At 36.5% G+C, this 22042-nt stretch overlaps 1 protein-coding gene across 1 annotated transcript in view; it reads right to left on the bottom strand.

The window, feature by feature from the left end:
• LOC123701685 overlaps positions 1-22042 on the bottom strand; it is a 95069-nt gene extending 73027 nt beyond the window's left edge. The window contains exon 1 of the mRNA XM_045649187.1: positions 22025-22042. The gene's annotated coding sequence lies outside the window, so the exon portion shown is untranslated. The remainder of the gene's footprint in view (positions 1-22024) is intronic.

Below are 22042 nucleotides of genomic sequence, written 5' to 3' on the forward strand. Positions count from 1 at the left end.
GATCTTGAAATTTTACTCTCAACGCGTCTAAAGAAGTTTCACTTCAACAATTAGATACATTTACAGTTACAAGGAAACAGTCATTTAACTCTATTTGTCAATAGAGTTTTATTGCCCTCATAATTTTATCGATCATACGTCATCGTTGAGCGTCACTCAGTGAAGCAATTAATCTCTTGTCATCAACCAATTATAGGGAGTGTGGACTTGTAACATACTTTGTACTATGAGCAATTAAATTTTATAAGTCGAAAAGTACATAGTTATGTGAATTTAAATATTGAAGAGCTTTTTAAACACATTAAGCTTAGCAGCAACATTTTGCAACTAAGAATTAGTATTTTGTAACAGTTGTATAGATATATCGCATTGTAGAGCACATTCCAACCAATAGGATTTTATAATCAATAAAAAACGTCACAACTTATGCGGAAGAATCTGTTATCGACAAAATTATAAAAAAAAAGAAACTAAATTCTTCATAGATAATGACGGAATTGGCATTTTGATTCTGAATATTTTGATGGATACATTGCACAATATTGTGATTAGAATACCTACTGCATTTACGTACCAACATAATAACTAAGTGTCATAATATGTGTCGATTAAAAAAACTAAATTTACTAACCTTAGCTTGCAATAAACGTAATATAAAACGCTATAATCCTATATCTTAAAAAAACATAACGATACAGTAGCACAATCAAAAATTTTACAATTAAGAAATTCAATCAAACAAACCTTAAGCACATCAAAACCAAAAACGTTTCACCATAACTCCCTAAAGAATGATGACCAGTAACGGCGTCACTATATTTACGTTCCTTCGTCCCCCTGACCCATATTATAGGAATACTTTTTAACCGACTTCAAAAAAAAGGAGGAGGTTATCAATTCGGCCGGTATATTTTTTTTTTTTTTTTTTTTTATGTATGTACACCGATTACTCCGAGGTTTCTGAACCGATTTACGTGATTCTTTTTTTGTTCGATGCGGGATGGTGTCGAATTGGTCCCATAAAAATTTTATTCGGCTAGGCCTAGTAGTTTTTATTTTATGAGCATTTTTGTCTGTACTCGATGACTTAATTTCAATGTAGCAAGTAACTTTGATTCACTTCCCGGTAACCGATTGAGCTGAAATTTTGTATACGAATGTAAATTGGATAGCGATGAAACATTATCATGACATGGAGCTGATCTGATGATGGAATCGGAAGGTGGCCATAGGAACTCAGTAATATATTGACTCAACTTTATCGAGTTTGGGCTCGTTTGATTCGTGTTGAAAAATACACTAAAAAGTATCAAATAAAAATAACTGCGTTAAAAACAACCGACTTCAAAAACGGAAAAGTAAGAAATAAAAAAGATTTGATATTATTAATTACTACATATTATTTTTATGTGCTATTTATTAAATAGGTTTGAAGTCGGTGCCAAACACTAAGCACTTAGTATTAAGCCCATGCACCGACATCAAACCTTTTTAGTAAATAGCACATAAAAATAATATGTAGTAATTAATAATATCAAATCTTTTTTATTTCTTACTTTTCCGTTTTTGAAGTCGGTTGTTTTTAACGCAGTTATTTTTATAACAAATTATGCTGTCGATTGCGGTTCGCCCTGACAGGAGCTATTACTCTTGCAATGTGATGAAAACGCGCCATATTTTTTCCACTAGTTGGACGCGTTGATAAAAGACACGTCGTATCGATACGTATAAATACAGATCTATAGTTTGTTTGTTTGTGTTTTATGTCGTAATAGAGCAATAAATAGTTTCTGGCGAAGAGATGGGTGCGTAATTAAGAAGTAATTTAGGCTTCTAACCTACATTAACAGTTCATTAACATTTAATTTTTGGTATCTTAGTAGGATAGGATTTATATCCAAATATTATAAATGCGAAAGTAGGTAACTCTGTCTGTCTACCTGTTACTCAATCACGCCTTAACTACTGAACCAATTTGCATGAAATTTGGTATAGAGATATTTTGATACCCGAGAAAGGACATAGGGCATAGGCTACTTTTTACCCCGGGACATAGGATAGGTTTTATCCCGGAAATCCCACGGGAACGGGAACTATGCGGGTTTTTCTTTAAATGCGCGGATGAAGCCGCGGGTGGAAAGCTAGTCTGTAATAAATGTCAGTATGCTTGTAGACAGCTAGTATGTTATCAAGCTTCGATCATTATAAAAGACTAGCTGTGCTCCGCGGTTTTACCTGCAGTGCTCCGCTCCTGTTGGTCTTAGCGAGATGATATAATATAGCTTATAGCCTCCCTCGATAAATGGGCTATCTACCTAACAAAAGAATTTTTCAAATCGGATCAGTAGTTCCCGAGATTAGCGCGTTCAAACAAATAGTATAGTATAGACTAGCTTCCGCCCGCGACTCCGTCCGCGCGGATGTCGGTCTTCGCGTGGATGGTTTATTTCTCCATTTAGAGTAACTCTGACAATGACATCTTATAATAATATCTATTGGACCCAAATACGGCTAGGCCTATAATAATACGCAACGTGTATTCGCGGTTCTACAGAACAACGTCTATGGATAAAACTGAAAAATTAAGATAATTTTTTTTCTACGTATTTTTCCAGGATAAAAAGTATCCTATTTTACGCCCAGGATAATAAGGTATAATTATACCAAGTTTCATCGAAATCGAACCGTTAGTTTTCACGTGATGCCTTCACATACAGACAGACAGACAGACAGACAGACAAAAATTTTTTTAATCACATATTTGGGTTTGGTATCGATCCAGTAACACCCCCTGCTATTTATTTTTTCAATATTTTCAATGTACAGAATTGACCCTTCTACAGATTTATTATATGTATAGATAATAGTATAGTATAGATAATATTTTAGAAGAATTAGTCAGATAAAAACTTAAATAATAACTCTTCTATTACAACATAGTTTAGCAAATATTACGGTAATCGAAAACGTGAACGTTGCTCTAATGGAAATCTCGGACGCCATGCATTTTAACTACTTGGATATTAATATTTTATATCCTAGCGATCTAGTGCTTTCCTGTATGCATTTGTATAACATGATTTTAGATAAATAGATGTAACAATTTTGTTACATTTTAAAAAAAGTTATTAGAGGTTTGTTGGCATTAGTCAAACATAAGTTAGGTATATTTAAAAAAAAAAACCTCAAACCAAGTATACTTGAATATCATTTGAATAGATTAAATATTAAAAAATAAATAATAAATTATTATCTATAGATTAAGTATTAAATATTAAATATTAAAAATTAAATAATAAATTCCAATATATATTTATATCTAAATATCCAAGAACAAAAAATTAAAATTTCAATGAACCCCCAAAAACAAAATATAATACAGATAAACTAAAGTATTTTTAAAATAACATGAAATCAAATCAAATCAAAATAAACAGAATTTCAAATCTTTCAATTATTCAGCAAGCAATCTAAATGAGCAACAATTTGATTGCAAAAATAAGGAAAAAATTAAAACGTTTTTATTTAAATAAAATGCTCTTTTATAAACTAAAACGTACCATATACGAGTTTTTAATCATATTAATAACTACCTATTTCAGTGGCGTGCCTAGGGTGTAAGGACTGGGCAAGCCCAAATTTTTCGAAGTGTTTTCTGGGTAGGTACCTATGTTCGTTATAAAACTTATAAAAAATGTGAACATACCGAATCAAATCTTCTAAATCTTCACGCGCGCCCGCAAACAGTTGAGTCAAACGTTTACCATTACAATCATATTAAAATCTATATCTATAAATTATATAAAACTGTATGACATTATATTATTATAAAATATTGTACAGATCATTTATATTCTAATTCAAAACGCCGATCTTTCTGAAGGAAATATTTTATAACATCGGAATAGAAGTAGGTACTTAGGTGATTGTTTTAATTCAATTAACAGCTCTTTCTCAATGACAGTCATTGTTAATTCAGAAAGGCGTTCTTGGCCTTGTGTATTTCTTAAAATATACGTACCTACCTACCTATGAATTCGATTTAACGCTGAGAAAGCACGCTCCGTGGAAGAACTACCTACTAGCAAGAATCGTAAATACCAAAATATGTGCAAGTTTCATCAGAAGGCTTCTTCTAACCAATTCTCATTCATTAAATCGATTAATTCGTAAACATTACAATTAAAATTTGGTTTATGTGACTTAATGCACAAATCGGGAGTTAGTTTTGATGAAGAAATTTATTGTTGTTTTACAGTAAAGTTTAATGATTTTACCTTTCCCCGCCGAGCACAAAGCAAACCATCACAATTTACAATACAATCTGTGTCGCGACACTTATTTTATCACAAAATTCGAAAAACTTAACCTAAATTACACCGGTATAATCACGCGCTAAACTATACTAACAATAATATTCACGACGTTCGTTCGCGCGACGCGCAATCGTAACTATCTTCACACTGTTAAAGCCCGGCTTTGTTGGCCATAGATTTTGCTATAGAATTCTATAGATAGGTATGTAGCTACTTCAACGAAATTTCATACGTTAGAAGAGATAAGCGCAAAGCCCGGTAAAAGCCCACGAGTGCAAGCGAGAAAACTATATGTCACTCAAGAAGGACACCGCACTGTTTATACAAAGTACGACCTTATTTAGATAGCAAGAAGGATGAAATTAAAAAGTTTGACTCGAATTCGACATTGTTTGTAGATGAGTTTTCATTGAATTTCGGAACAAATTTTGAATTGCTCGTTGCGCGCGAATATTTACACCACTACCACCACTTACACCAACGCGTATAAAACTACTTCGTGATATTTGTTTGTGCTTCGTTTAAAAGTTTTTCCTCACTACAAACTTTTATATTCTACATGATACTAGAAAAAGCTCGATAAAACTGGTTCTTTTTCATGTTTTTATTTTGTATCTATCTTCCGGAGAATATTAAGTAACTAGCTTTCCTCCCGCGGCTTCGCCTAATATATAAAAAAATTGACTAGTCTAGATACTAATAATATAAAGCTGAAGAGTTTATTTGTTTGTTTGTTTGAACGCGCTAATCTCAGGAAGTACTGGTCCGATTTGAAAAATTCTTTCATTGTTGGATAGCCCATTTATCGAGGAAGGCTATATTATATAATATCATCATCGTAAGACCAACAGAAGCGGAGCCACGCAGGTGAAACCGCGGAGCGCAGCTAGGTATAAACTAAATCTTTCCTCTGTCTTAAAAAAACCGCGTCAATATCCGTAGCGTAGTTTAATTGCAGCATACATAGAGACAGGCAGACAAACAGAATGCTTTGTTTTATTCTATATAGTGATTATCCTATACAGTTTTTCAATTTAATCACACAGTATGTGCGCAGTTACTCGTGAAATCGGTCCCTTTTTTTTTTTTTTTTTTTGTTTTTTTTTTGTGTTCGCGCCACCTCTGGATTATAGTCCAGAGACTTTTCTTGCCTTTTTTTTTTTTTTTTTTTTTTTTTTTTTTTTTTTTTTCAATTTTTAGAAATATTAACATACTGGTTACTCACATAATATAAATATAAATAAGGTACTATTAAAATTAGAAGAGCTTAAATTAAATTACAATATTTGTTGTTTCCCTAAGATGAATAAATAAAATAAAATAAAATAAATATAAAATAAAGACAAAATTATTTAGTACAAATTCAATAAAAACACGGCACAAAAACACTCAACTTAATCCTATATCACAGTTAAACTAATATCACACACTACTTATTTCTTTGGTTAACTACGACTACAATATGCTTACAATATTGCAAGAACGCATCCCTACACTTGTCCCCCAGGGCGGAAGGCAGATTCTCACCCGTCATCGCCATGCCCAATTTTTGCTCAATAGCATATCTATTGCTTGCAAAAATTGGGCACTCGAGTAACAGGTGAGGAACCGTCTCCTCTACTCCGGGCTGACATAGACATGACGGATTCTCCTTCAGCTTGAATCTGTTCAAATAGAAGGCGAATCCACCATGACCAGTCAGTACTTGTGTGGTGTGGTGTGTGATGTCTAATTTCCCGACTACCTTGTATGCAGCAGCAGCGCTTGGGAAAAAGAGCTTCGTGACTCCGGCCGTTCCTCCTACGTCGTATCTCCTATCCCATTCGCTGATCGTATCTTGTCTCAAGATACGCTTGACGAATGAAACAGGACACAGATCGTAATCCGGTTTCCTCCTCAACCCCAGAGCGGCCCCCTTGGCTAACTCGTCTGCCCGTTCGTTCCCCTTCAGCCCTGCGTGCGCCTTAATCCAAAACAGGGAGACCTTCCGCCTCTGCAATGCAGCTTTTCGGAGGGCCGCCCGCGTTTGCACGGCCAGAGGATGAGGGGAACTCAGGGTGACCGCCTGGAGCGCCGATCTGGAGTCGCTGAGGACACCAACCTTTGTCGCTCCGCTCTTGCAGGCTATATCTACTGCTCTTTTGAGCGCTAGGAGCTCAGCCTGATAAACGGTACAATACGGTGGCAACGCAAGCTTGATGGCCTTTGTCTCGGACTCACCTTTCCATACGGAAAGGGCGGCTCCGACTCGACCCTCAATTTTGCTGCCATCCGTATAGATCCTATGGACGTGGCTGTCAACCACGTCGGCATAGGTATCCTCATCTACTAAGCCAAACCCCAGCTCTACCTGCTCTGCCGGATGTGGATCCTCAATCGCAAGAGCCATTCGTTCCACCTCCCTGTCCCTCAACACCGCCGGGTGCGACACACCCCTCTTGATCTCATAAAGCCTCGAAGATTCGAGTATTCTGAGATCAAGTGGGAGTATCCCAGCCAACAGCATCGCAGAGTTCAGAGAGACAGTTCGATATGCTCTGCAGATCTTCTGGGCAAAACCCCGTTGAACGGTGTTAAGCCTCTTTCGTACCCCCATCCTTTCCGCTGTGGGTGCCCACGCTGCTGATGCATACAATATAGTTGGTTCTATAACTGCGATATATATAGTCTTAACTACCTGGGGGTTAAGCCCCCAACCTACTCTCGCTGCTCTCGCTAACAGCTTATAGCGGGCGATTGCCTTCTTGCAAACGCTCCCGACATGGTCGTTGAATGTCAGGCCGCCATCAATAATAAGGCCCAGTATCTTAATATTATCGAAATATTGGATGTCCACACTCCCCATTGTAAGTCGTGGCTTGTCAAATTTTAGTTTTCGTGTCGAGAGCAGGGCACATGTCTTGTGTGGCGCGAATTTCAGTTTGTTTCTGACACCCCATTCGTCAATTTTTCTCAGTGTGCGATTTGCCTCGATCTCTATTTCTAAAGCCGTATCTCCATCAAACACTAACACAATGTCATCGGCAAACGCCTGACAGAACACTTCCATCTCCTCTAACATCCATAGCAGGGGATCCAACAAGAGGTCCCACAGGAGCGGTCCACCTATGGATCCCTGTACGCACCCCTTATTGGTCTCCCTACTCACTTCCACACCTGCATACCTTACATTCACTCCCCTTTCACTCAGGTAGCTGCTGATCACCCGCCTCATGTTCACCGGACACCCAACTTCGGCCAACCGCACCTTTATGGCTGGCCACCAGGCGCTGTCGAAAGCTCCCTCTATGTCCAGCGAAACCACAACAGAAATCTTCTTCTCCTCCCTCTTATTTCTGATGTGGTTCACTAGTCTATAGAGGGCGTCCTCAGTACTCCTCTGTGGCATGAAACCATACTGGTGGGGGCTTATTTTGGGCAGCAGGTAGAACCTGAGTCGGGCGACCAACATCTTTTCGAAGATTTTGCCGAGAACAGGTAAGAGACCGATCGGTCGATAGGCTTTCGGTACCCGGTATGATTCCCTGCCCGGCTTTCTCAGGACCACCACAGTCGCCCACTTCCACTGTTTGGGGAAGTAGGCGACAGTGAGGCACCTGTTCAACAGCGCAAGGAACCACTCCGGGTGGTCTATATGATCTACAGCGTGCTGGCAGATGTCGGCCGTGAGACCGTCCGCCCCGGGGGCCTTCTTGGGATTGAAGGACCTAACGGCTCCCTTCAACTCCTCCATGATGAAAGGAGGATCGTCCGGACCCATCGGCGGTTCGATGTCCAAGGACTCCGCCCGCCGGCGCGTCAGACGATGTTCCTCACTTTCACCACTCTCCAAGTCCACGGGGTAGAAAGTCTCCGCCAACAGTTCTGCAGAGTTTCGGGCGTCGAGGGTTTCACCGCCCTTCGTAAGGGGCAGATCCTCCTCTCTCCTACCGGCTCTGTTCAGCACCCTGTAGATGCCCTCCCAGACCCCCTCTCTATCCTGTTTCCGGCAAAACTCCTTCCAGCTCTCACATTGCGCATCTTTCACAGTCTTTTCATACTTCTCCTTTTGTTCAAGATACAATCCAACAACGCGGTTTCTGCGAACAGGTGCTGCGTTTCGGATCCTAAAATCAAAAATCGGTCCCTTTGATCGGGGAACATTATATTTTTATAAAACCACGCTACATTGAACCTACTAAAACTACGTATTTTTAACCAAATATGACGGAGATTGAAAATTCATAACTTTTTTCATTTTTTGAATGCAGATTATTTTGTAATCTATTTAAATATAAAAAATAGTATGTATTTAGATCTAAAAATGGTGTGAACTGTGAATAATGAAATGAAAAAATTATTTTACCCAATACTTAAGTAGGTATTAATAATCACTTTCATAGTCCAATTATAACATTTTTAATTCGGTGTGTCCCTTAAGACACATAAAACTGAAGGGATAGAATAAATTCGATTGCTCAGGCGGGTCACGAGTGGCTGAGTTGGTTAGGCATCCGCCCCGGAATGGCGCGAAGGATGCGGGTTCGAGTCCCGCCTCGTGATCGAATTTTTTCTATTCTTTATAAATTTATATTTATAAAGCATTTGAATGCCATAAAAACCAAAAAATATAAATTTTTAACCATTTTCTTTGACCCCGATTACACGTACTCATTTATCATACTAATATTGATCCCTCATTAATCCTAGCTTTTAGCGATAGGGATATCATTATCATTATATTATGGGTTGACAAACCAGTTTTGATGCAATTTTACTCATCTATACTAATATTTTAGAAGGAGCAGTGGTGGCTCAGTGGTGAGACCTCGGACTTCGAATCGATAAGTCCGGGGTTCGAGACCAGGCGAGCGCGCAGGAATTAAATTGATTTTTCAATTTATCTGCGCATGTTGTAACATCACCACTGCTCGAACGGTGAAGGAAAACATCGTGAGGAAACCGACATGTCGAAGAATTTAAAAGTTCGACGACATGTGTCATCCGCCAACACGCACTTGGCCAGCGAGGTGGATTATGGCCTGTACCCTCATAGGAGGCCCGTGTCCCAGCAGTGGGAACGTATATGGGCTGATGATGATGATGATGATGATACTAATATTTTAACAGCCCTTTTATCGAGGAAGGATAGGGCTATGTATCATCTCGATAAGACCAACAGGAGCGGAGCCACGCGGGAGAAACAGCGGGGCGCAGCTAGTTGAAACTATAGCTAGTAACGCAATAAACGCTCTGCCACAGATAATATATGTAATACTATAACCGCACTACACATTGACAGAACGCCCGTCTATATCGGAATGTTCACAGTTGTATGCATTCGTATTCCGACTAATCACGGCATCGCAATTTGTACAGCAATCCAGCTCTGCCAACGCAGATGTGCATTTGTATTGAATACTCACATAGTGACGTTTCATTTAGTCAAATATTTGGATACGATATACGTGGGAACTAAGTTATAACTGGAGTTTACAGAGCGAGCAGCCTCGCGAAGCAGTGGCGTTAAAATGTCACTTGATGGGCCTTCTTAGCAATGGGCGTTGGGCGAATAGAGGCAATCACGATAATGTAGTAGGGCCTAAATGTCTATAATCGGCCGTCATTTAATTGTAAAATATTATGTTGGGCCAACACTGCGTACACAGAGCGAGCGGCCTCGCGAATTCACTTAAAACAAATAGCACGAACGATCGCTTTGCCTTGAATTCTTCAATTGCAGATTGCGGACCGATGGTCGGAAGAACAATAAAAAATAAGAGAAAGATCGTTCTTGCCATGTTTTAAATGATATTCTTAGCATAGACCTAGCTTTTCAAAATAAATATTTTTTTTTGAAAAGCTAGTTCTATGCGCACGTCCGGGTCCGCACTGAACGAGCGGCTTCGCACAATAATTGCTTCGCGAGGCTGCGCGCTCTGTGTGGACCCGGCTTTACTCGTTATAGTTAGTATACTTCCACGTGTATATAACATCGAAATGAAACTGAAGCATTTCATTCAGCTAGCATATTTGAGCAGCTTTTGAATTGACACATTTCATAGCAATTAGGAACTACCGGTTCAAAGCAGTTTGTAAAGGAAAGAGCCGGTAATAAACTCTGGAGCTTTTAGCTATGTGTAATCAATATTCAACTGAATTTAATTGCTTTTAAGTTACACTAAAACGAACACACAGTTTTTCTTTTAATATCATAGAAAGTACTCGTAAAGTTTTAACAACCGATCTTATTTATTATTTTTAACTGCAGTAACATAAGAAATGGCTTTGTAGTTGAATTTCAATGATTCTAGCACACATGTGACATCTTAATAATGAATATGCAATCATCTATACTAATATTATAAAGAGGATGAGTTTGTTTTAACGTGCTTATCTCAGCAACTAATGGTCCGATTTGAAAAATTATTTCGGTGTTAGGTAGCCCATTCATCGAGGAAGGCTATAGGCTATTATATCATTAGGTACACGAAGACCAACAGGAGCGAAACCGCGGAGCGCAGCTAGTAGAAGATAACACAAAAGGAAACCTAGTATGTGCGTAAATTATAATAAAATGCATAAGAGAGCAAATATGCGTCTTCATATTACTTCAATCACAGTTCCGTAGTTCAGAAATCTCACAACACCGATTTACATTCTCTTTGTTCGAGAATCTACTACATACTCAAAGTTCCCGAACGAAATATCCACAGTAATGCAGAAACTTTTCTCCTATAAGTTTGTGCAGTTAAAAGAAAGCTTAATTTATTTATACAAATACCTTTACCCGTAGATGAAACTGCGGGCAAAAGCAAATTTCTCTCTTAGTCATGTTTATTCTAAAACATAAGCTACCACCACTGCTAAGTATCATTATAATCCGTTAAGCGGTTTTCGAGTGAAACAGCTACAAACATACGTATATATTACATACATACATTCTGCTCTTTATTAAGTTTCCGAACCGAAGTTTTATAAATTATAATTTTGTTTTATACTATTTAGTGATTTGTAGTTAAGCACAGCAATTTACTCATTGTACACTTCACCACAAAACACTACAGTCAGATCAATATATTTAATCAAACAAATGCTCTATCTCAGGATATCATGATATCGATTGTAACCACGGGACGCAGTACATTCCGCAATGGCCATTAGTCGATATTAAACAATTCTATTTATCTTTAAAAAGGAAATGTGCGGTTTCTAGTGCGTACATTTTAGATAGCTGTATCCCGCGGTTTTACCCGCAGTGTTCCGTTCCTGTTGGTCTTAGGGCCTCGTTCACCATCTCCAAGTAAAGCGTTGATTAGTTACTTCTTAATTAACGTTAATCAGCAAGTAAAGGTTACGAGTATCTTTGGTCAATTTCACAAACGAAACATAAGCTCCGAGTAACAACTTACTGGTTAAATGAGTAACGGAACAAATCGTACGTCACATTCGTTCAATATTACGTCAATGTCACTCGTCAAACGTCATTGCACTATTGCAGCTGTCATATTATTCATATATATATTTTGATAATTGTTGTGGATTGTCTCTATGTGGTATGTGGTCTGTAGGGTTGGAAATACGCGTGTGATTTTAATTTGTTAAGTTATTATATTAAGTACTTACCTATTTAATTATCATGAATAAAGTTAAAAGAGATAGAAGTGCAAACTTTTCTATACATGAGAGAGATATTTTAGTCTCTCTTGTACAAAAATACCAAGCTGTGCTGGAGAATAAACAAAGTGATGGTTCGACGTGGAAAAAGAAAGAAGCCGCTTGGGAAAGCATTCAAAACGAATTTAATGCTCGATCTGGAGGCATATTCAGATCGACCAAAACATTAAAGGTCAAATATGAGGGCTTGAAACGTATAGTCAGGAAAAAGTCGTTTCATGTTGCAGCACCACTCACCTTTGCGATGTAGGCATTATTTTATGTTTTATAAAGTTATGCACCTGGTTAACTGCATATTTCGATAGACGAAATCTAGCGAAAAAATCAGTTTCATCGAGGTCCGTAAAATAATCAACACGGAATTTAAATACACGAATCCTTGCTATTCGTTGTGTCGAAGAATATTCTAATTCATCCAACTGATGATCAATTAAATCAAATAAATCCATATTTATTCGTTTATTTAAAAAAAAATCGTTGGTGATATGCAAGAAATGACAACAGACAACCTTAACCGTCAAGTAAAACACGCTAATTGGCAGAAGACGTGGCAAGTAAGTTACGGGTCAGTTAATCTTATGATTAGTGCTACTCGGACGTCGTGAAACTCGCACTTGAAGTTACGGGTCACTTTAACTGGCGATTAGCCTACTCGACACTTTACTTGAGGGTGGTGAAACAGGCCCTTAGCGTGATGATATAATATAGCCTATTTTATCCCTCGATCCATGGGCTATCTAACACCTAAAGAATTTTCCAAAACGGACCAGTAGTTCTTGAGATAAGCGTGTACAAAAAAACAAACTCTTCAGTTTTATATTATAAGTATAGATTAGTATAGGTATAGATATCGAGAGCCATCGTTAAAATGAGGATATCGAGCGTTCTGAGCCAAATAAATGTAAAAATACAAGATCCACTTTATTATTATTTGTGCAGTTCTTCAGTCAGTTCAATTCTGTTTTATTTTTATTCTGAATTATAAGTTTTTGCTTTCCCTTTGCTGAGATAATAATTTAGTTTGCTTTGAATTTGTAATATTTTTCCAAACTCTATACCTACCTACATGAGTATAAATTCTCAATAAAATTTTAAATATAATGTTAAGAATGTTTCAAACGTAATACATTAATTATGAACACTGACTCGTCATCAATTCACTATTCAATAATTATAAATGATATTTTTCAAACAAAGAAATCAAGCAGCGTGTTTGTTTTTCAACAACATCGTAAAACTCATAATGGGAATCGAATTATTTCATTGAGGAGCAAAATATTTTCATTCAAAGCTTTAGACATAAACATCATTATTGCGTCATATTCTGCTAAAATCGCAGAATTCTGTTAAATCTGGTCACACTGTGCTACAGACTGCCACTTCTCTGCCAAGGCTGCCGTGCCCTGTAACGTTTCGGCATAGTGACGTGAATTTTTATGATACGGCAACGTTAATTTCTACGACGCGGCAACGCACCGCAGCGCGACATCGCATCGTTGCGCGTTGACGGCGCCGTGCCGTGTACTTGTGGACACGCCCTTAGTACTAACTATTACCTATGTTTAAAGTGAATTGAAGAAAACCAATTCAACAATGAATCCCACTTAAAACTAAAACATTTATTTAGATTTCTTCGAGAAGCACTTTACAAACGTCATTACATATTTTTAACATTTACCACCGATTCGGAAAGCAGTATCTAAGGAGAAGAACCGGCAAGAAACTCCATAGTTGCTCTTTTTAATCATGTCAGTATTACAATTTAATTTTACAAAATATATGACTGTATATTATCATAATATGACAAAGAACTTATTATTGAAAATCAACTTGTCATTGATATCTAGTGAGGACAAGTGATGGCGCTACGCAACCGCTATAGCGCTGTCATTTTTAACCGACTTCAATAGAAGGAGGAGGTTATCAATTCGGCCGGTATTTTTTTTTTATGTATGTACATCGATTACTCCGAGGTTTCTGAACCGATTTACGTGATTCTTTTTTTGTTCGATGCGGGATGGTGTCGAATTGGTCCCATAAAAATAAAATAAATTTATTCGGATAGGCCCAGTAGTTTTTATTTTATGGGCATTTTTGCAAGTGCAAGTTTGAAGTTGGTTGTTTTTAACGCAGTTATCACTTGTTCAACACTGGAAATAATACTGCTTTAAATATTATGATTCATACTACACCGTGCCGTGGGCGGGCCGTGCTGGAGCCGGGAATCAAATCTATACTAATACTATGATAAAGCTGAAGAGTTTGTTTGTTTGTTTTAACGCGCTATTCACAGGAACTAGTGGCCCGATTTGTAAAATTCTTTCGGTGTTAGATAGCCCATTTATCGAGGAAGGCTACAGGCTATATATCATCACAATAAGACAAATAGGAGCGGAGCAATTCGGGTAAAACCGCGGGGCATAGCTAGTGAAACAATATCCATACAAATTTCAACGCCCTTCAGACATGAATTACTTCATACAAAAAGTATGTACAGTAATGTTTGATCGAGCGCCGGATGGGATACGGCCCGGTCACGACAGCCTATAAGACATCACGGCCCCTGTACTTACAAGAGCGATACTAAGACTGTAAAAACAAACAATATCCGATATTAACCCATAATCACCCACACAAATAGCAACTACTGGTCTCTGCTATTTCTGAACCATCTATTGTTTACCGAATACCGATAAACGGAATCTAATGACGCTAAATGATCCAAATATCGGTGCAAATAACGTATTATTGACTGCTGTAAACACGGCCGGTGTGTGGACTATATTTATTGAAAATTTTGAGCTTTTAACGTGAATTTTAGATATGAATTATCGGGATATTAATTGCACGTTCTATAATATTCATGGATTGGTTTACTCTGCATCGGTATATGCAATCAATCTCTTTCTATTAGAGTATATTATAGTGTAAACATTTCCTAACAAAGCCGAATTAAATATGATATATGTGGATCAACACATTGTTAAAACTTGAACTATACAAAAATCCCACACAAAATCATCATTGAAACTTGAAATACAAAAATTGTCTAACCCACATCAAAATACGTTCATATTTACGTTTAATATATTCACATCTATTTGCCAAACAATACCCTCTAAACTTTTCCACTTTAATCAGCGAAGTTATGAAGTAAACAGAAAATTTCATCAACAATAGTTCGTTATGAGGCAAATTATGTCCCGCTGTGACTCGATACGATAAAACCAGCCACATAATACAATAAATTACGTGTAGTTTTGTCTAGTTAGCAATAAAATTTGCCGTATTTGTTCATAAATAATGTTGTATGGGGTCCGACTTAATCCTATACGTTTGGACAAGTGCTTTGTCATCATAATAAATATTTTCTTGGTTAGATTATTCATTTAAATAAACCGTTAGTCATTAAAATGTATAATGTTTTTTATACAATTATAATATCATTAAAGTAATAATATGTAGGTACATTATAACAACGAATGTTAACAAGTGATAACTGCGTTAATAAAAACAACCGACTTCAAACTTGCACTTGCAAAATTTACAAATACCTACAGACAAAAATGCTCATAAAATAAAAACTACTGGGCCTATTCGAATAAAATTTTTATGGGACCAATTCGACACCATCCCGCATCGAACAAAAAAAGAATCACGTAAATCGGTTCAGAAACCTCGGAGTAATCGGTGTACATACATAAAAAATATATATATATATATATACCGGCCGAATTGATAACCTCCTCCTTTTTTTTGAAGTCGGTTAAAAAGAAAACAATTTAAAGTGATAAAATATAATCTCGTTTTGTAAGATATTCTGTTAACAACCAACATGGAAAGAAAATTAGATAGAGTAGACTGTATAGTGTATATCGAATTAAAGAGAGCAAAGATTTCTTTTTTCTGTCAACGAATGTGGAGAACGGAAATTACAAACTAGAACGTACGTATGTATTTTGTATTTTGGCGTGTTGTGTTGCATTTTGTTGTCTCAACAACATCAACATAAACAACACGTCTAGTAAAAAAATATAGTTAGATAACATAATATTGTTTAAGCCTTATGTTTACATAGTTATTTTGTATTGTATGGTTCCTATAATATTGCAATACATACATACACTGAAGATTATGTCTGTTCACTGTACTAACAATAAAAAAGCTGATTGCAAACAACGAGATTGTCTACTCTGTAATCAGGAAATTATATGAAACGGAGAACGTAGCATCTATTTATTAACAAATCAAGTTATAAGTGTGTTACTTCTTCTAACGTGATTTGTATCTGTTGACATCATATTGATATAATAAACCTATTACTACATGACGCATATGTATTCGTATGAATATGACGATACCACATCATCCTATAAATAGACCGGGTCGATAATTTTTGAAACAAAAGAAAATAGTAGTAGGTTGAAACCCATTAGAAAAGGAGGGGAATGTGATAAAAATTAAAGGAAAAATAAATTACAGACAATCCGAGTTTGGGAAGTGGGCAGTGGCGGTACGTTCATACAAGCCGAAAAGCCCGGCTTGCCTAAGGAATTCGCTACGAGACAGGAAAATACCCAAATTCACTTTTGAATATTCGCGCGCAACGAGCAATTCAAAATTTGCTCCGAAATTCAATGAAAACTCACCAACAAACAATGTCGAATTCGAGTCAAACTTTTTAATTTCATCCTTCTTGCTATCTAAATAAAGTCGTACTTTGTATAAACAGTGCGGTGTCCTTCTTGAGTGACATATAGTTTTCTCGCTTGCACTCGTGGGCTTTTACCGGGCTTTGCGCTTATCTCTTCTAACGTATGAAATTTCGTTGAAGTAGCTACATACCTATCTATAGAATTCTATAGCAATTTATATGGCCAACAAAGCCGGGCTTTAACAGTGTGAAGATAGTTACGATTGCGCGTCGCGCGAACGAGCGTCGTGAATATTATTGTTATTTGTTAGTATGGTTTAGCGCGTGATTATACCGGTGTAATTTAGGTTAAGTTTTTCGAATTTTGTGATAAAATAAGTGTCGCGACACAGATTGTATTGTAAATTGCTTGTAAATTGTGATGGTTTGCTTTGTGCTCAGCGGGGAAAGGTAAAATCATTAAACTTTACTGTAAAACAACGATTAATTTCTTCATCAAAACCAACTCCCGATTTGTGCAGTAAGTAACATAAACCAAATTTTAATTGTAATGTTTACGAATTAATCGATTTCATGAATGAGAATTGGTTAGAAGAAGCCTTCTGATGAAACTTGCACATATTTTGGTATTTACGATTCTTGCTAGTTGTTCTTCCACGGAGCGTGCTTTCTCAGCGTTAAATCGAATTCATAGGTAGGTAGGTATAATACGTATTTAAGAAATACACAAGGCCAAGAACGCCTTTCTGAATTAACAATGACTGTCATTGAGAAAGAGCTGTTAATTGAATTAAAACAATCACCTAAGTAGGTACCTACTTCTATTCTGATGTTATAAAATATTTCCTTCAGAAAGATCGGCGTTTTGAATTAGAATATACCTAAATGATACAATTTTATAATATAATGTCATACAGTTTTATATAATTTATAGATATAGATTTTAATATGATTGTAATGGTAAACGTTTGACTCAACTGTTTGCGGGCGCGCGTGAAGATTTAGAAGATTTGATTCGGTATGTTCACATTTTTTATAAGTTTTATAACGAACATAGGTACCTACTTAGTAACACAGTGTACCTATACCTAATTCAAGAAAAGGGTACCCAGCAAACACTTCGAAAAATTTGGGCTTGCCCAGTCCTTACACCCTAGGCACGCCACTGGAAGTGGGAGAGCGGAGCTTTTAAGGCTAAAAAATAGTTTCCTTCCTTTTCTAATGGGTTTCATCCTACTACTATTTTTTTTAGATTTTTATCATTTTGGAAGGGATTGGCCCTGGTGTAAAAATTAATCTAGACAACTTGTATTTTCTTAATAGAAATTACTTATAATATTTTACGTTTTGTGACAACGCTCTTCTTTGACTTATTAAAGCTCCTGTAGTGTATTAAAGTGCAAGTGTAAATCAAATGTAAAACCTACAAATAGACTTAAACTAACTTTAACCTTGTAAACGTTAAACTTAAACTAACTTTAACCTTGTAACAAACTTTAACCTTGTAAACGTTCAAAAACTGGAGCGGAAAACTAACTTAACAAGCGCTCGAATTTAACAAAGAACCTTGCGTTTTAATTCTCTCGCAATCTATTCCCGACGTTATAAAGTTTAAAAGAAACAAATAGTGTTATATAAACAGGGCAATACGGTTTTATTAGTCGTTAACCAAACCACGGAATGGTATATGACTAAATTGAAAATTATCCCGCAATATGGTGCCAAGGTAAAAACGACGTTGTGTGTTATGTTGATTCAAATTGGTCTTAGGCTGGTTGCAGAGCTTGACCAACCATCAGTGCGTACGTCAGTCACGCTTGTCATATGTATGGAAATTCATAAAACAGTTCATAGCTAGACCGACCGTACGCACGCGTATTGTCATATGACAAGCGCGACCGACGTACGCACTGATGGTCGGTCAAATTCTGCAACCAGCTTTAACATTTTTGAAGTGTAACTTCTGTAGACGCGTTGAGAGTAAAACTTCAAGGTCGCGTCATGGCAAAACCGTCACATCATGGTGTAATGCGTCGATTTTGGTATCTTTGAATCTTGATAAAGAAGTTTCACTTCTGACACGCTCTTTAGTCGAAGGTATTAAAAGAAGTAAACGTGGTAAGTATAAATCTAGTTTGAAGGTATATAAAATATGTTAAATTTAAACATGACTGGAATTCTTTTATTGTATCTGTGAACGCAAAATCGGAGAAATTAATAGGTACGAGCAGTAAAGAAAAAATAATTTAATAAAAATAGTATTTCAAGTAAAAATCGTATCTGATGCGTGGGATGGTTATCTTTATCATAATTTTATAGTCTACTAGTGGTCCGCCCCGGCTTCGCCCGTGGTACATTATATATCGCAATAAAAGGTAGCCTATGTCCTTTCTCGGGTATCAAAATATCTCCATACCAAATTTTATGGAAATTGGTTCAGTAGTTTAGGCGTGATTGAGTAACAGACAGACCGACAGACAGAGTTACTTTCGCATTTATAATATTAGTATGGATTTATTCACTTATTAGTTCTGTACAGCTTGTTAGACAAATATAATGATCGGAATAATTTCTATTTTTATAATTCTTTTTACACGCTTTATATTAGCTTCACCTGTATGTTTGTATGTTTGTAACCGACTTCTTTGGGCGCGATTTTGACCCACTTTAAACGGCCAGATTTCGTTCAAACTTTGTAGATTTATTGAGGACCGATGACAATACACTAATTTGATAAAATTTTCTATTTTTTAGTTCGGTTTTCTATAAAAAGCGTGTTTTTTAGTTTTTTTAAACTATTATTATTGAATAACTATTGCTCAGAAAAAATGTGAGTGTTATTCTGATAGCGCAATATAAATTCGAATCTAATTGCATTTGTTGCATGCAATTGTAATAGACTGACAAAGTGTGGACAATAACTTTTAAGAAGATTCTAGTCAATGTAAAAAGAACAATGTGAACATTAATGCTTGTTATTATTCATCAGCCTAACACAAAAACTACGCAACCGATTTAAAAACTTTTATTTATGTAGTCGATAGAACGTATGATCACATAATTAAATGTCCAAAACACACATAATTATGTAGTTGTCTTCTGACCTACCTCCTCCTTTATTACTTCACACAGTTGCCTGGAAGAGATCACTCTTTAGTGATAAGGCCGCCCTCTGTGCTAGTTTAGCTATAAGTTTTAGTTTTAAGTAATTTGTATTATTAACTAGCATAGTAAAGTGTTATAAATAAAAAATAAATAAATAAAATAATTAATTCCTTTCAGCCGTGGGAAGTTGAGGGAGGCTTTTGTCCACTGTTGGACAAAGGCCCTCAAGGATTTACAGTACGACCGGTCACCGGTGGCCTGCATCCAGCGGCTCCCTGCCACTCGGACCAGGTCGTCTGTCCATCTTGTGGGAGGTCGTCCCACGCTTCGTCGCCCGATTCGTGGCCTCCATTCCAGAACCTTTTTGCCCCAACGGCCATCGGTTCTACGGGCTATGTGCCCTATGGGCTATGTGTTAAATAAGTAATTATTTCAATTCAATGTGGTTGTTCCTATTAAATTCCTTTTACAAGATCTGTCTAGAGTCTAGACGTACAGGCATTGTTATTTTTAGGTAGTAGCTATTCAAAGAGCTTTGTGAGCTTATAAAATTAATTACAGTTATTATCCTAGTCTAAGCGGAGACAAATTTATCAAACAAAAATCATTAAAGCGTGTTGAGCCCTTCTTGAGCTAAAAGCACGATATACTTTATTATAATTTATATATTTATTTATAACTAGCTTTCTGCCCGCAGCTTCGCCCGCGTTTTCATAGATAAATCCGCACAGTTCTTATTCCCGTTGGATTTCCGGGATAAAACTTATCCTATGTGTTAATCCAAGTTACCCTCTATATGTGTGTTAAATGTCATTGTAATCGGTTCAGTAATATTTGCGTGAATGAGTAACAAACATACACATACATCCATCCTCACAAGGACAGGACTAGTAGGATAGGATAGGATTAGTAGGATTAGCTAGATTAGTTATTCTGTATATGAATATTATCAGATAAATCATCTCGCAAGTAACTATTTCCATGGGAAAGTTAATGATGCTCTTAATAAAATGGCTGAATAAGCTAATGGGGCTGCAAAATATTATGTAATCATGCTTGTATATTTTATACTAGGTTTCCGCCCGCGGCTTCGCCCGCGCAGTCAAAGAAAAACTCGCATAGTTCCCGTTCCCATAGATTTCCGGGATTGCGTCATTTTACCGGGATAAAAAGTAGCCTATGTCCTTTCTCGGGTATAAAAATATCTCCATACCAAATTTCATGAAAATTGGTTCAGTAGTTTAGGCGTGATTGAGTAACAGACAGACAGACAGAGTTACTTTCGCATTTATAATATTAGTATGGATTATTATGTACACAAGGGTCGATACTCGATCACAGGGTTGAGCTTTTGTCATGTTTAAACGCGATTTATTCACTATATTAATTACTCTAGCGGTCTGCCTAGACTTCTCCCGTGGTACATACAATAAGCCTATAAAATTTCTCAGGGATTACGTAGGTAGATATCGGTGATGTAGTTCCTAAGATTAGCGCGATCAAACAAACAAACTCTTCAGCTTCATATTATTGTCTAGTAATTTATGTAAACGTGGGTACGGGCAGATTATACGAAGTTATATAATCGGCTTATACTTCAGGGAGCAGTTTAAAAAGTTGTTGCTAAGTTAAACTTTCGCTGGGTCAATTTAGGCAACAGGTGTGCTGCGAGATAATAAAATAATTTAAAACATTTAAGATATCTTTTTAGATGTTTTGTTTAGTTTAAAATATTGTTTTTATTGTGCAAGGATGTCTGCATTTTGTGTGTTATTTAATTATAACACGTAGCGATGTAGAGTTTGTATTGAATTGATTTTTAGAATAAGATAATTTAGGTTTAAAATTATTCATAGAAATTAATATAACATTTTATTAACCAGGCATTATTGATAGAGAAAATCTTTTAAAAAATTTTATCGTCATCATCTTTGCACAGGATGGAAAAAAATTTGTTTGTTTACCATTATATATAATAAATCAGACTATATTTAACTAAATATTATTTCAATAATAAAATTTAAATAATAAATTAGAATGTGAAACAAAAATCATTATATTAATCACTGGCTAGACACCAAAAATCCCATCAAAAATCACGCGCAAAATTCTTCAACCAAAATATAAGCTATAAGGTTATTTATTTGAAATACAATTTTGCCAAAAATCCCGTAAAAGGTATCCTCAACCCGTGACGTAGCCGTGTACGTTAATATCGAAAATCTCTCTACAATCCGATCCTGCACGATATGCGAACAGCAACAGGTATATGAAAAATTACACCAAAACTTACCGTGAGATAATCCAATAT

This window comes from Colias croceus, chromosome 22, assembly GCF_905220415.1.
Source record: "Colias croceus chromosome 22, ilColCroc2.1".
Taxonomy (NCBI): domain Eukaryota; kingdom Metazoa; phylum Arthropoda; class Insecta; order Lepidoptera; family Pieridae; genus Colias; species Colias croceus.